Source organism: Erythrolamprus reginae, chromosome 1 (assembly GCF_031021105.1).
Source record: "Erythrolamprus reginae isolate rEryReg1 chromosome 1, rEryReg1.hap1, whole genome shotgun sequence".
NCBI classification, from domain to species: domain Eukaryota; kingdom Metazoa; phylum Chordata; class Lepidosauria; order Squamata; family Dipsadidae; genus Erythrolamprus; species Erythrolamprus reginae.
In genome coordinates this window covers 176656199-176669338 of record NC_091950.1, presented here as the reverse complement: position 1 = coordinate 176669338, position 13140 = coordinate 176656199, and the positions used below count along the sequence as shown (strand labels likewise).

At 40.5% G+C, this 13140-nt stretch overlaps 1 protein-coding gene across 2 annotated transcripts in view; it reads left to right on the top strand.

Moving 5' to 3' along the window:
* The window catches only part of RND3 (Rho family GTPase 3), a 30808-nt gene that overhangs the window by 4381 nt on the left and 13287 nt on the right, over positions 1 to 13140 (top strand). The gene's annotated exons all lie outside the window — the stretch shown is intronic.

Sequence of the window (13140 nt, the reverse complement as noted above, 5' to 3'; positions counted from 1 at the left end):
ATTTTACTTCTCTCTCATCCTCTCTTCTGACTGATTTTATATATAAATCCAACCACTGAGATGAGACCTATAAAATTCCGAGTGCAGAATAAATAAAATCTTCCTGGTTCACTTGCCATTTATGATTTAAAAAGCATGCTACTGAAGAAGGCAATGGATGGGAGACAAAGAAGGATATGGGATGATGAGAATGAATGGCAAGACAATCTGTATTGCTTTAAGTCTGGTGTGTGTAAGACCACCCAGTGGGTTAGCATTCTTCCGAGGCAAAGAAACCCAAAGAGTTGCTGAAGAGGATGCCTGTTTTACAGCCTAACACACAAAGTACAAAGTTCTTTCTGGTTTTAGAAACCAGTTTCAAGTATTAGAACAAATGTTCGTCTGCCGGTTGCAGGAAGCAATGTTATGAAATCACATTGTGGGACAAAGAATGGAGAAAGGATGTTAATAAAAGCCCCAAATGGCAAGTCTGCTTGTCTTGTACATTGGGCAACGTTTCCACAGCTCTTTTGAAGACACCATAATTAAGTCCTTTCTGCTTTAGCAATCTTCACAGCACATTACTGCTGTTGGCATCATTGGAATGCAAGCTTCCAGATGTGGATGACAGCTGGGAGGCCCCTAGCTCTGATTCTCTTTCTTTTTCCTCCTCCCCCTACAGAGGAATGCCTGCTGCTTTTCTCCTTCCACTGTGATAGAGCAAAATTAAATTCTCTCCTTCCACCCCATAGCAGAACAGTAAGCATTAAATGGAGAAGGGCAATGGAGGAAAATTAACACAAAAATTTCAGAACTTCTGCTTTTATCCAAAAGTGGAGATCTCCTGAACTATAGTACTAAGCTTAATGATGAGTTAGAATTAAATTCCTTTAAACCCAATGGGCCTTATTGTAAATCTAAACAAACCACTTCAGACTAGGAGCCTACTGAAATAATTTAGTTATTCTTGGAGTTATAAGTTGGTTGTCAAGTATCAGCTGCCTAGATATTTTGGACCCTGGTTCCCACTGTTCTTGGCCTGAGGCCCAATTAGCTGGAGGTGAAGAGAATTAGCAGTTTAAAAAATCTGGCATTTACTGGGTTAATTATTCTAGCATTTTTATGTTGCTAAACAAAATAGAACAATTTCTTCCTGGCATGAATCAAATACAGCCTTCCAATTCCAACAGGATATGATGAAACAGACTTCAAAAACTTTCAGGAGATTACCTTGATTCTTAATTATTACGTTTCTGTATGTTGAGTTCTTTTCCTCATTGGTGACCTAAGATCTCTTCTACATTGCCCTGTGGTATTTTTTAGGTGCACAATAAGTAGGGGTTATAAATTATTTTTTTTTAAAAAATAATCCTCTTCTATATTACTCACATCTGTGAATTACTGGGTAGAGAAACCTTAGTCTGATACTGTCCTTCACATCTTTGTTGAAGATTAGCATATCTTTTGCAAGCCTGCTACAGAGGAAAGGACTGTTCTGTTTGCTAGGCTTATTATCATCTAAATATTATAGGATTGCAGCATGTCTCCAAGTCAAAATCTACACCTAGTTTGAACGGCTTAAACTTTGCATTAGAGTCTGACTGCTTAAGTAGAACACATCCCAAATATCAAAGTAGCAATAAATATCAATATAATGGTCTGAAGTTGTCAACCTTTGATCGTCATGGTGGAATCCAACTTTCATCATCATCTATATCACTGGCTAAGAAACTGGTTTTCAGCACCCCCTGTTAACCACATAAGAAAAATACTTGCTTGACTATATATGATAATTGGAGTAAAAGGATGGCAAAACAGAAAAAAAAAAAGAACAATCTCTCATTGGGAAATCCCAAAGTTGGTATGAGTTTATGTATGGGGGAAAAATGAGATTATGCACTTTATTTAGAGCATAATACTATGTAAATTAATACAATGCAGTGATTTTTTATAGACTTAATGTCCACCAGAGCTAGTATATTGTATAATTGAACACAATTCAAGAAAATCATGCCTCACTTTTAATGATACCACTTGGGTAGTGCTCATACTACAAAAGTTGGTTGAGGCTCCCAAAACATTTCAATATGACTCTTAGTCTCTTGTGTTCTTGTTAAGTGAGTGGGTCTACTTTAGCGCACTATACATTTGGGATGAACATTCCTGAATGAGTAGTGTTCTCAATTAACAGTGGTTAATTGCTGTTTGACTAAATCTATCCATTTGGAGCTACAATTCGTAGAAAGGTTTAGAAATCAACAAGTACAATATATATCTGAATGTTTTATGCTTTAATCTATCCCTGCTGAGATTGCAAACATTCAAATGGAAACCAATAGACTTGCTTTAGAGCCACTTTTGTGAAAGCCAAGGTCTCATTTTTAAAATGTGAGAGTGTGCAGTCCAGCCTTCACAATGTTTTTTGTGTCATAAATCTAGTAAATTAGGGAACAGGCAGCATTGGTTATTTTGACATGCTTTGAGCATCTATACTATGAGCAGGCAGCCTAGCAACTGTCTCTTCCCATCAAGGTGGAACCCAGCTTCTGATTATGTGCTCTTAACTCAGACTGACCATTTATGACAGGGGTGGGCAATCCTTTAGAGGCCAAGTATGGTGAGATATATCCAGTGGTGGGCTGCTGCCGGGATTGGGGGGAATATAGTGGGGTAGCAAAAATAGAGTTCCATCCCAGAGCACCCAATTTGCACTGAAAGTTGAAAGAAAATGCAGGGTATCCTGCACAAGCCACACCCACAGTGTGGTAGTAAAGATTTTGGTAGCCCTTCACTGGATACATCTATAGCAAATTTGATGAGGCTCCATTATTAATGAGGGTGACCTTGGCTTTTGATGGGGAAGCTATTGTTTATTTTTAAACCATCTTCTTCTTTTTATATCATACCTTGAGGTTCTCATTTCCCAACTCAAAATTGTGCAGAATTGTGTTACCTTGTTCAGAGGAGATTCCCCCATAAAAAGTGGACTTCGGAGCTGCAAACAAACCCTGAGGTTGAAAGTTACCAATCTGGACTTTTGATATGAGGACCAGTTTGAAGTAATGGTTAAGGCAGTGTTTCCCAACCTTGGCAACTTGAAGATATTTGGACTTCAACTCCCAGAATTCCCCAGCCAGCAAATGCTGGCTGGGGAATTCTGGGAGTTGAAGTCCAGATATCTTCAAGTTGCCAAGGTTGGGAAACACTGGGTTAAGGCATCGGACTAGAAACTAGGAGATCTTCCATTCTTGGCCCACTTGATGCACAAAGCCAGTTGCGTGACCTTGAGCCCATCACTCTTTTTCTCAACCTTAGGAAGGTAATAAGGAAAGTAATAAAAGCAAACCACTTCCAAAATCTTGCCAGAAAACTGGAGGGCTTTGCCCAGGCAGTTATGAGGAGTCGACATGATATACAAAGGTCCTAAAGGCGGGGGAAAACCCTGTACTTCATAACCTGTAAAACTGTATTAGAATGCATTAAAATATTAATTTTACACTCCACAAAATATCCACCCTAGGAGAGTGGTCTAATGTTCTCCCATTAATCTAAATTGCACATGAAGTATACTAGCCAGATTGGACAAATAACTCTCTTCCTTGATGCTGTTACTGGAATATAATTTGCAGTATATTATTTATTCTTTCACAGTCTTATTATAGAGCTAGTTGCCACAGAAAATGAACTCATTTTAGCAGCTTTATTTTGCTATATTTTATTAAGAATTCAAAGCACCTGAAAGGTGTATCCAAAGAAAACCATATGTATGTTTACTGGCTTTCCCCCTCTTGTGTTAAATAGCCTATGCAACACACTTAGCAGTTGTGTTTTATAATCTCTTATTCAAATTGTTTTCAGGCATTCAGATTTCACAGTTATATGGTTACCCAGTGCTAAATCATAGGACATTGACGGTGGCTAATATGTGAATTTTGATTAAGTTTAATTATAAGAAAAACATGATGGCATACCAAGGGGCCTTGACTACTTTTGGATTAATTGATTGTGATATTAATCTACTAGGGTAATCCAAACATAGTCTTCCCAGATAGGTTGGATTTCAATTCCCATAAATGCTCAAAGAATGTTATCATAGGTCAAAGTAATTTGTCTTCTGAAACATTCTGTGGCCTTTTGGAATGTTGGAGTAGCCTGCAAATATTACATAATTTCAGGGGACATTTCATCTTCTTGATCAGTTTAGCAATTAACCAGTAGTTTTCCAGATAAAATATTAATCACTGTGGATTGTCGGTCTTCCAAAATGTTATGGCAAGGGCGTAATAAACTCAAATTGGGTAACTTCCTGCTTCTTGAAAAGAATATGGTGAACACCATCTGATTCCTTTGCAATAATCAGGATTATTATATGGGATTACGAGTTACTGTTATACTATCAGGCACTACTTCTGCAGCAATGGTATTTTCTGCTGGTCTTAGTGCTCATTTTAAAATTAGTGCTGGAGCAGTGGTTATAATGCAGTATTGCAGGCTGACTCTGCCCACTGCCAGCAGTTCAATTCTGATGGGTTCAAGGTTGGCTCAACTTTTCATCCTTTCAAGGTCAGTAAAATGAGGATCCAGATTTTGGGAGGTGTAAAAAACTTAGAGAAGGGTTGTAAAACACTGGCAAGGGGTATATAAGTCTAAGTGCTTTTACCATTGTGCTTATTAGACTAACTTTTCAATGATCCTAAAATGATGGATAAGCTTTTGAATCAGAAATCTTGATCGGGCAACAAGGGGAAACTTTCATCAGGCAGCAAGAAGGAAAACCTGGGAGAGAAATGGCTGGAATAAAGCTAAAGAAACTGCATTTAGCCATGTCAGATTGGCATGTGGGATCAGGGTGTCAGCTATAGAGAAGCCTAAGTGTCCTTTCCCAATAACAAAGATACAGATCAACATACGGAATGTATATTGTGATATTGTGACATAAGATCTGCTCTCTTGCATTGGTGCTGCAACTTGGCATGCAAATGCATAGAGAACAGTTTTTGCTGTCTTTCTTTACCTTCCTTCTGTTTATACGTTAACTTCACTATCAAAAATTGTTCAGTTCACTTTATTTATGACCCAAAGACCCAAACAGCAAAGTACAAATCCAATCTAAAATTTAGCATTATATAAAACAGTTTCAACAGATAAAATAATGGATAGATATTACAGAATATGTTGAGATGTTAGTAACAGGTTGTTAAGTGAATTTGGCTTCCCCGTTGACTTTGCTTGTTAGAAGGTTGCAAAAGTACATCGCAGGACCTTGGGACACAGCAGTGGTCCAAATTATGAATCAAGTATGGCCAAGCATACTCACCTGATGGTGGGGATGCTACGAAGTTTGTAACTCTGAAAAATGGTTTTGGAGAACTGGTAGAAGAAATTTTGCGTAGTTCGGAGAACGGGCAAATACCACCTCTGGCTGGACCCAGAGTGGGGAGAGAATGGGGATTTTGCAGTATCGTTCCCCCAGAAGTAGGGAAGGAATGGGGATTTTGCAGTATCCTTCCCCTGTCATGCCCATCAAGCCACGCCCACAGAACCAGTCATTAAAAATGGGATTTCACCACTGCTCATAAGTCACTTTTTCAGTGCCATTGTAACTTTGAAAAGTCACAAAATAAACTGTTGCTAGTCAAGGAGTACTATAATGAGTAGTCTACAGTATATGGTGTAGATTGGGCAGAGAATGATTTTTGCTTAAAGAGCACCCCCCCCCACCCCACCCCTTCCCCAAATGGTTACTGAAACAAATGTGTTAAGGAGACAAGCTTGACATGGAATGTTAGCTTCCCAGCAGTAAACTTTGACCTCAGAAGACCATGTCAACACTAAATGCAGATTCCTAATCTCTCTGAACTTCATTGATGTAATAAATTCTGAATCCAAATATCCATGGGATGTACAGTGATCTACTCAATCTGTGCCATTTCTCCGTTTTGGGCAGGGGTTCAGGGTTTTTTTTTTAAACCATCTTGGGGAAAGATTGAACAGACTGCTATTGAGCTCTCTTGGAAAAAAAAGACTTTAGATTTAGCACACATTCTCAAGATTCCTCAGCTCTGAGGATTTTGTTCTAAGTAAAAAAGGTTGGGAGGATAAAATGCCCTATTGAATTCCATCTTGATGCTTTTGTTCCTAAGTGCTGACTCTACTTGGGCAGAGATAAAGGAAGGTTATTGAAAGAAAATGCATTTCTTGGGAAGCAAAATGTAACTACCCTTAAAAGATGCAGCATACAGGAACATTCCTCAGTCATTCCCTCACATTTTTTCCCTCAGATAGGAACGCCAGATTGGTTTCCACTATCCTTGGATTCAGCAAATTTATAATTAAATAAGGTGACTCTGGCATATATGGTATATCATTCACAGACATGTACATATATGGTGTGTAAATCTCCTGAGTGATGACTGATCTGTGGTATGTGTCTAAAGAATTATTATTATATTTTTGGGGCGAGGTGCTTCATTCTTTTCTTATGCAAGCAATATCTCTATCCAAAGTTTAATCAACCTTAGAAGTTAAGGGTTCATCATGCCTGTGCCTGCCTCAAGAATGTTGAGCAGAGAAGGTGGCACCCATGCTAAGAGCTATACAATAGCTGTAGGTTGGAAATTAAAATATTGTGCATTTTCCCGAAGTTAGTCGAGGTATTATAGCTTGATGGTAAAAGCTGTATAAATGATGTATATTTTATTTTATGTACACTGAAAGCATATGCACCAAATACAAATTCCTTGTGTGTGCAATCACACTTGGCCAATAAAGAATTCTATTCTATTTTATTCTATTCTATTATCTAGTTATCAGTGGGTTGCACATGAGAAAAGAGGGGTGTTGGAATACCAGCTTAAAAACCCGTAATCGTGGTTACCCTTTTTAGTTGACTGTAGGTGTCTATGAAAACATAATTTAGATTTTGGACAGGTAATTAATGGACAGCTAATCCATGGCCTTGCCAGCCAAAATATATTTAATTTGTTCACCTATACTTTTATATCTTCTATTCGTTTCTTTAGTTATATTATTACATATCTATTCTCTCCAATGTGTATTATGTATTGGACTAAATAAATAAATAAAATAAATAAATAAAATAAAATATTGAATTATAGATATGTTGCTTAAGGGCTGCCTAATTTTTTTATCAGGAGAAGGCAGGTGGGACCAGTGACGAAGGGGTCTCCAACCTTGGCAACTTTAAGACTTGGGAACTTCAACTCCCAGAATTCCTCAGCCAGCAAATCAAAGCTGGCTGAGGAACTCTGGGAGTTGAAGTCCTTAAGTCTTAAAGTTGCCAAGGTTGGAGCCCCCTGCTTTAAAGGTATGTGAAGTAGATTGTAATGGCCAAACCCAACAGTTTGTTCCTTTTTTCTTGAGATAAAGCCTTGTTAGGAGCAAAGAGTGATCATCTGCTCTCTGATTATGGCTCAGGAAAGGTCAGCAGGAACTTTTCACAACTACACTACCGAAAAACATACACGAAAGGCCAAGTTCTTCACAAGACACTTCCCTTTGATATTGGATCTGAATACAATATAAGCATTTGTAGTATGTCAGTTGCAGGTGCCCGGTGACTAATCTTAGGAAGCGCCAGACAAGAACATTTTTGTCTCTAAAGTAGGGTCAGTACAGCACTAACTTAACTGCAAAAGACTTCAACTTTCATGTCCCAAGGAAAAAGATTGGATGGCATAGTATGGAAAATGATTTATCAAGATGTCCTTGGTAAATTTGTGCTAATCAGAGTTAGTTCTTTAGATCAGGACTGGGGAAACCATGGCTCTTTTACGATTTAAGGTGGTTTAGGAATTCTAGGAGTTGTAGTTCACAGATTGTAAAAAGTCCATAGGTACCCACCCCTTGTTTAGAGGGACAAATAATCTCAATTGATTTAAGACAATCTGCATCCTCCAAGAGTAAATAACTTTTGGGGGCGCTTATATTTTAACTTTGCATGTCAGGTCACAGAATATACCTAGAGAAGGGTATTACTAAGTCTGTTTGCATTTAAACTTAAATAAATACATTATTCCACAAATGTTTAATGACTATTAAACGATGCGATCACATTAAGAATTACTTAGACGTTGCATAGCCATTTGTCTGAAGTGGTGTAGGGTTTCCCGCCTAAGCAAGGGATTGGACTAGAAGACCTCCATGGTCCCTTCCAACTCTGTTATTCTATTCTATTCTATTCTAATCCTATTCTATTGTATTCTACTTATAGAGTTACTTTAGCATAGGTTTTCTTCTCTAGATGTGAATCTTTGTCCTTGATATTGAACTTTCCTGAAAATTCTGGGAGTTGTCTACACACCTGGACAACATCTAGATTTGGGATAAGTCACTCTAAAAGTTGCATCTGTAAGTCTAGCTTTGGGGAAAGTGCAGATGCAGTGATATTTTTCTCTTTAGTAACCCTATTGCCGTAATGACTGTTGTACCTCTGAAGTGTTTGGCCCTGTTCCCAGGTTCCATCAGGAGCCAGTGCAGTACCAGTGCGAGGTTTATTGTTCCTATATAAAAGTTAGCTCTGATGTGGACAGTATAAATACACATCTTGTAGGAGATCATTTGAGAGTCCTGCCTTCCTTTCCTTCTCTTTTCTGTTCCCTAATCCAAAACCTGGAGTAATACTACAAGGAATGATGAGAAAATTGTGACATCAACTCCCCTCATTGTATCTGGTGTTTAAATGAGGGCTAATGGAATTGGGTCACGTGCAAAAAAAAAAAAAATCCTAAGGAAATCATTTCATCCTCTAGACCTTTAAATAGCTTGCTGAGCATTTGATTCCTAGAAAGGGAGAGATGCCTTATATATTAGCTTACATCCAAGAGCAACCTTCTCCAATCAATACATAGGCCCAAAATTAAACCTGAAAGGAAATTGCAGATCAGCTTGTTCCTGGCCTGGGCTTTGCTCCATATGTTCCTGTTTCCTTTAAAAGCAGCATTCCTCAAATTCCTTCCTTCTGGTCCAGCTGCCCTTTTCCCCCCAGATGAGTTCCTTTTGCTGTTTACCTTAATTACCCTGAAACAGCAGGAAGGGGTCATTTTGCAGAGTCCTCTCTATGCTGCTCAGTTATCATTTTTTTATACAACCCCCTAACACATCTGTAGCGTGTGGCAGATTTAAAACATTAAACATTGCTCGTTCCCCAAAGCCAAAGGCGATCTGATCACCAAATGTTTGTGTGTCATCTTCCAGCAAACAGTACGCAGCCAACTCTCCAGCACATTAATAGATAATATCTGCCAAGTAGAGACCCCCTGGTAGTCAGCCCGGCAGCACCCCTGCTAAGATTTGGCTGGCTCTCAAAAACTGTAGAGTGGGCTATACAGAAAAATAAATCAAGAAAAATAAGGTTCCATCAGGAAATAAAATATAGCTGGTCTAGGATTGAGCATATGCAGTAATATGCTGATTGTCATTTATTTTATTTCAAGAAAAGGACCTGAGAGAGGTATGGAACAGATTATCCTGCTGGTTGATTGAGCTCCTCAAAGGGATATTTCGTTTCTGCACCATCTTGTGGCAATGCCAATGATAAGTAGGAGTAAATGTGTTTTTAAGGATGCAGTCTAATTCTTCAGGTTCCTGGGAGAGAGAGACCACTCAACCGTTTAAAAATACTTAAGCCATTGACTTCTTCAAGAAACAGCCTCTTCTAGCAGGCTTTTAAGTTTCATGGGAGCTGCTCGCAAAGACAGTGTGGCTGGAGGCCATGTGGAGTCCTGCATTCCAGAAGACCAATTCCCTCTAATGACCCATCATAGATTTGAGCAGGTTATTAAACTTTGGGTGCTCCAAAGGATTCTTTTACTGATGTACCATGGAAGTGACCCTACAGATAGGGTGGAGAAAATTAATAGTTACATGTAAAGACAGGTCAGGCGTATGGTGACGGTGGCCAGATAACTGCTTAGTGTAGGGACTTAGTTATACCCTTGCTGCACATCTGGTGATCCACAAAGCTGTGGGTAGTCTGATCATTCTATCAGTGTCATCATGATGACTGTATAGAGTCAACTGTACAGAGAGAAGCAACCTGGAATTAAAGAGAAACCTGCTAACCGTGAGAACAATTAACCAATGGAACAGATTTGCCTTCCGAAGGTGTTTTGTCACTGGAGGTTTTTGAAGGAAAGAATAGGCAGCCACTTGTCTGAAATGGTATAAGGCAGGGGGGGTAGGCAGAGTTGGCTCTTCTATGACATTGGACTTCAACTCCCAGAATTCCTGAGCTAGCACGATTGGCTCAGGAATTCTGGGAGTTGAAGTCCACAAGTCATAGAAGAGCCAACTTTGCCTACCCCTGGTATAGGATAGTGATGGTGAATCTTTTTTTGCTCAGGTACCAAAAGGGGCGCGTGCGTGCGCAATAATGCATGTGCATGTGCCCACACCCATAATGTAATGCTCTCCACACACACATGCACGCACAAGCTCCCCCCCCCCATGGGCCTCACTGACGCCTCTGGACTTCCAGTAGGCCCATTGGGCTGTATTTTGCCCTCCCCAGGCTTCAGAAAAGCCTCCAGACCCTGTGGATGGCAAAACAACAGGCCCAACAACCTACCGGAAGTTCAGAAACAAACTTCCGGTAGGCTCATTGGGCCTTTCTTCACCCTCCCCCAGGCTCTAGAGGCTTTTCTGAAGCCTGGGGAGGGTGAAAGTGGCCTCCCACACCCTCCAGAAGGCCAAAAATCACTGGCCAGTGTGCTTGAGCTGACATAAGGCAATGCCTTGTCTGCCCTCAGATACAGCTATGCGTGCCACCGGTTCGCCATCACGCGTGTAGAGTCTCCTGCTTGCGCAGGAGATTGGACTAGAAGATCTCCAGGTTCCCTTCCAGCTCTATTCTGATTGACTTCAACTGCTAAGCTTCAGCAGGAAAATCCTATTGTCTCTGTCCTCAAGCCCATTGCTTTTTGTTGCCCACTCTGTGGAGATGGGATGCTCAGCTAAGTGAACGATGTTTTTTTTCTTTTTGTCGATGTTGTCTCTGGTTAGGTTGATACCAATTATAGGCAGGGAAACATAAATGAGATGTTTCTTGAGTTTCTGGTCACAAGTTGTGACAAGCTAAAGGTGCAAGTGCCTAGGCCAGTGTTTCCCAACCTTGGCAACTTGAAGATATCTGGACTTCAACTCCCAGAATTCCCCAGCCAGCATCCGCTGGCTGGGGAATTCTGGGAGTTAAAGTCCAAATATCTTCAAGTTGCCAAGGTTGGGAAACACTGGCCTAGAGCTTTGCAAGGAAATTATTATTATTTATTATTATTTATTAAATTTGTATGCCGCCCCTCTCCATAGACTCGGGGCGGCTCACAGCAGTAATAGAAACAATATATAATACAAATCTAATAATTAAAACTAAAAACCCATAACCCATAATTTAAAAAACATGCACAAAACATACCATACATAAACAGTATAGGCCTGGGGAAGTTATCTCAGTTCCCCCATGCCTGACGGCAGAGGTGGGTTTTAAGGAGTTTATGAAAGGCAAGGAGGATGGGGGCAGTTCTAATCTCAGGGGGGAGCTGGTTCCAGAGGGTTGGGGCCGCCACAGAGAAGGCTCTTCCCTTGGGACCCGCCAAACGACATTATTTAGTCAACGGGACTTGGAGAAAGCCAACTCTGTGGGACCTAATCGGTCGCTGGGATTCGTGCGGCAGAAATGTCTTTGCTGAGCAATAGCAACTGGTAGCAGCAACCCCATCATTTAAGCAACGCAGTTCTAAAGTGCAGGGTCACTTGACTATACCAACCTGCGATGACAGTTGTGGTAGTCCCAGTCTCTGTATTAGGTGAATCCCATGCAGTTGCAGCTTCTTGTGGTCACATATTTGCTACTGTGACCTGCTGCCAGCTTTCCTATTGACTTTCCTTGTCAGAAGCTGGCAGGGAAGGTTGCCAGTGGTAATCTCATGACTATAAGATGCTGCAGCGGGACCCCTTGTTCAGCATCATTGAACGGTCACTGAATGAATCAATGGTCATTCAACACGAAAAAAGGGTACAGCTAATTAACCATCCAATTGATCTCCCAGCACTCTTGTTTGCTGCCACAAAAATCTGCAGAGGGAGGAAAAGGTTAGCTGGATATCTCATAGGGAGATAATGCTTGGGAAGGATTTATGGGAACAGGCTAAAGCATTGTGCATATTTTCCCAATTCGGAACATTAGGCTGACTGGCCGTCTCGGGTGTTGCGAAAGTAATGCTGAGCGTATACAGTATTTCTCTAGGGTTCAGGCTTGAAGTGAACCTAATACAGCGTTTAGATCTAGAATTCAATCAAGTTCCAAAAAATGCTGAGGTAACAAACTGAACTTAACTGCATTAGTCATGGAGCAGAAAATTGGAGGTGTGTGTCATTTTACTACAGCTGTAGACCTTTTAAAAGAAGGCAGACAGCTCCTGGGCTCTCTTGGCATAAATGTAAGAGATTTTAGTGAGCTTAATCATATTTTAATTCTCCAGAGAGACAAGAGCAATTTCCAAGTGTTGTTTCCCTTCAAAACTGTACGTGAGAGCTGTTTCAGGGCAGCCACGTAAGCACATGCTTTATTTATGTGTAAGTAACTTACCCATAAGAAATGGGCTAAAGAGGATCCGCACGCCCATTGGTTACCCTATGTGGTTATTCCTTGTCTATTAGTAAGTGTAAAACATGTTCAAAAGATGGTGGCTGTTTCATCTGAAGCTACTTTAAAGGAAATGATCTTTAATACAGGGTTCTACTGATTCTAATGCAGGGGTGTCAAACCTGCGGCCCAGGGGCCGCATCCAGCCCACAAGGTGTTTAGATCCGGGGCCACCCTGGAAAAAGTGAAGGACTGGCCCTCGGTACCTCTGCCAGTGAAAACAGAGCGCGGTAGGGCCATACACTGGCAGAGAGTTGCAGGACAAGAGTCCGTTCTCTGTGGCAGAGTTCTCGGGCCACCACAGGCATCCCCGACACAAATGATGGTCGAGCTGGACATACCTACCCTGACCACACCCATTCTGGCCCTCTGAGGCCTATATTGTTTATGTATGGTGTGTTGTGTTCATGTTTTTAAATTATAGGTTTTTAGTTTAAATTATTAGATTTCTATTACATATTGTTTTGCTACTATTGTTGTGAGCCGCCCCAAGTCTACGG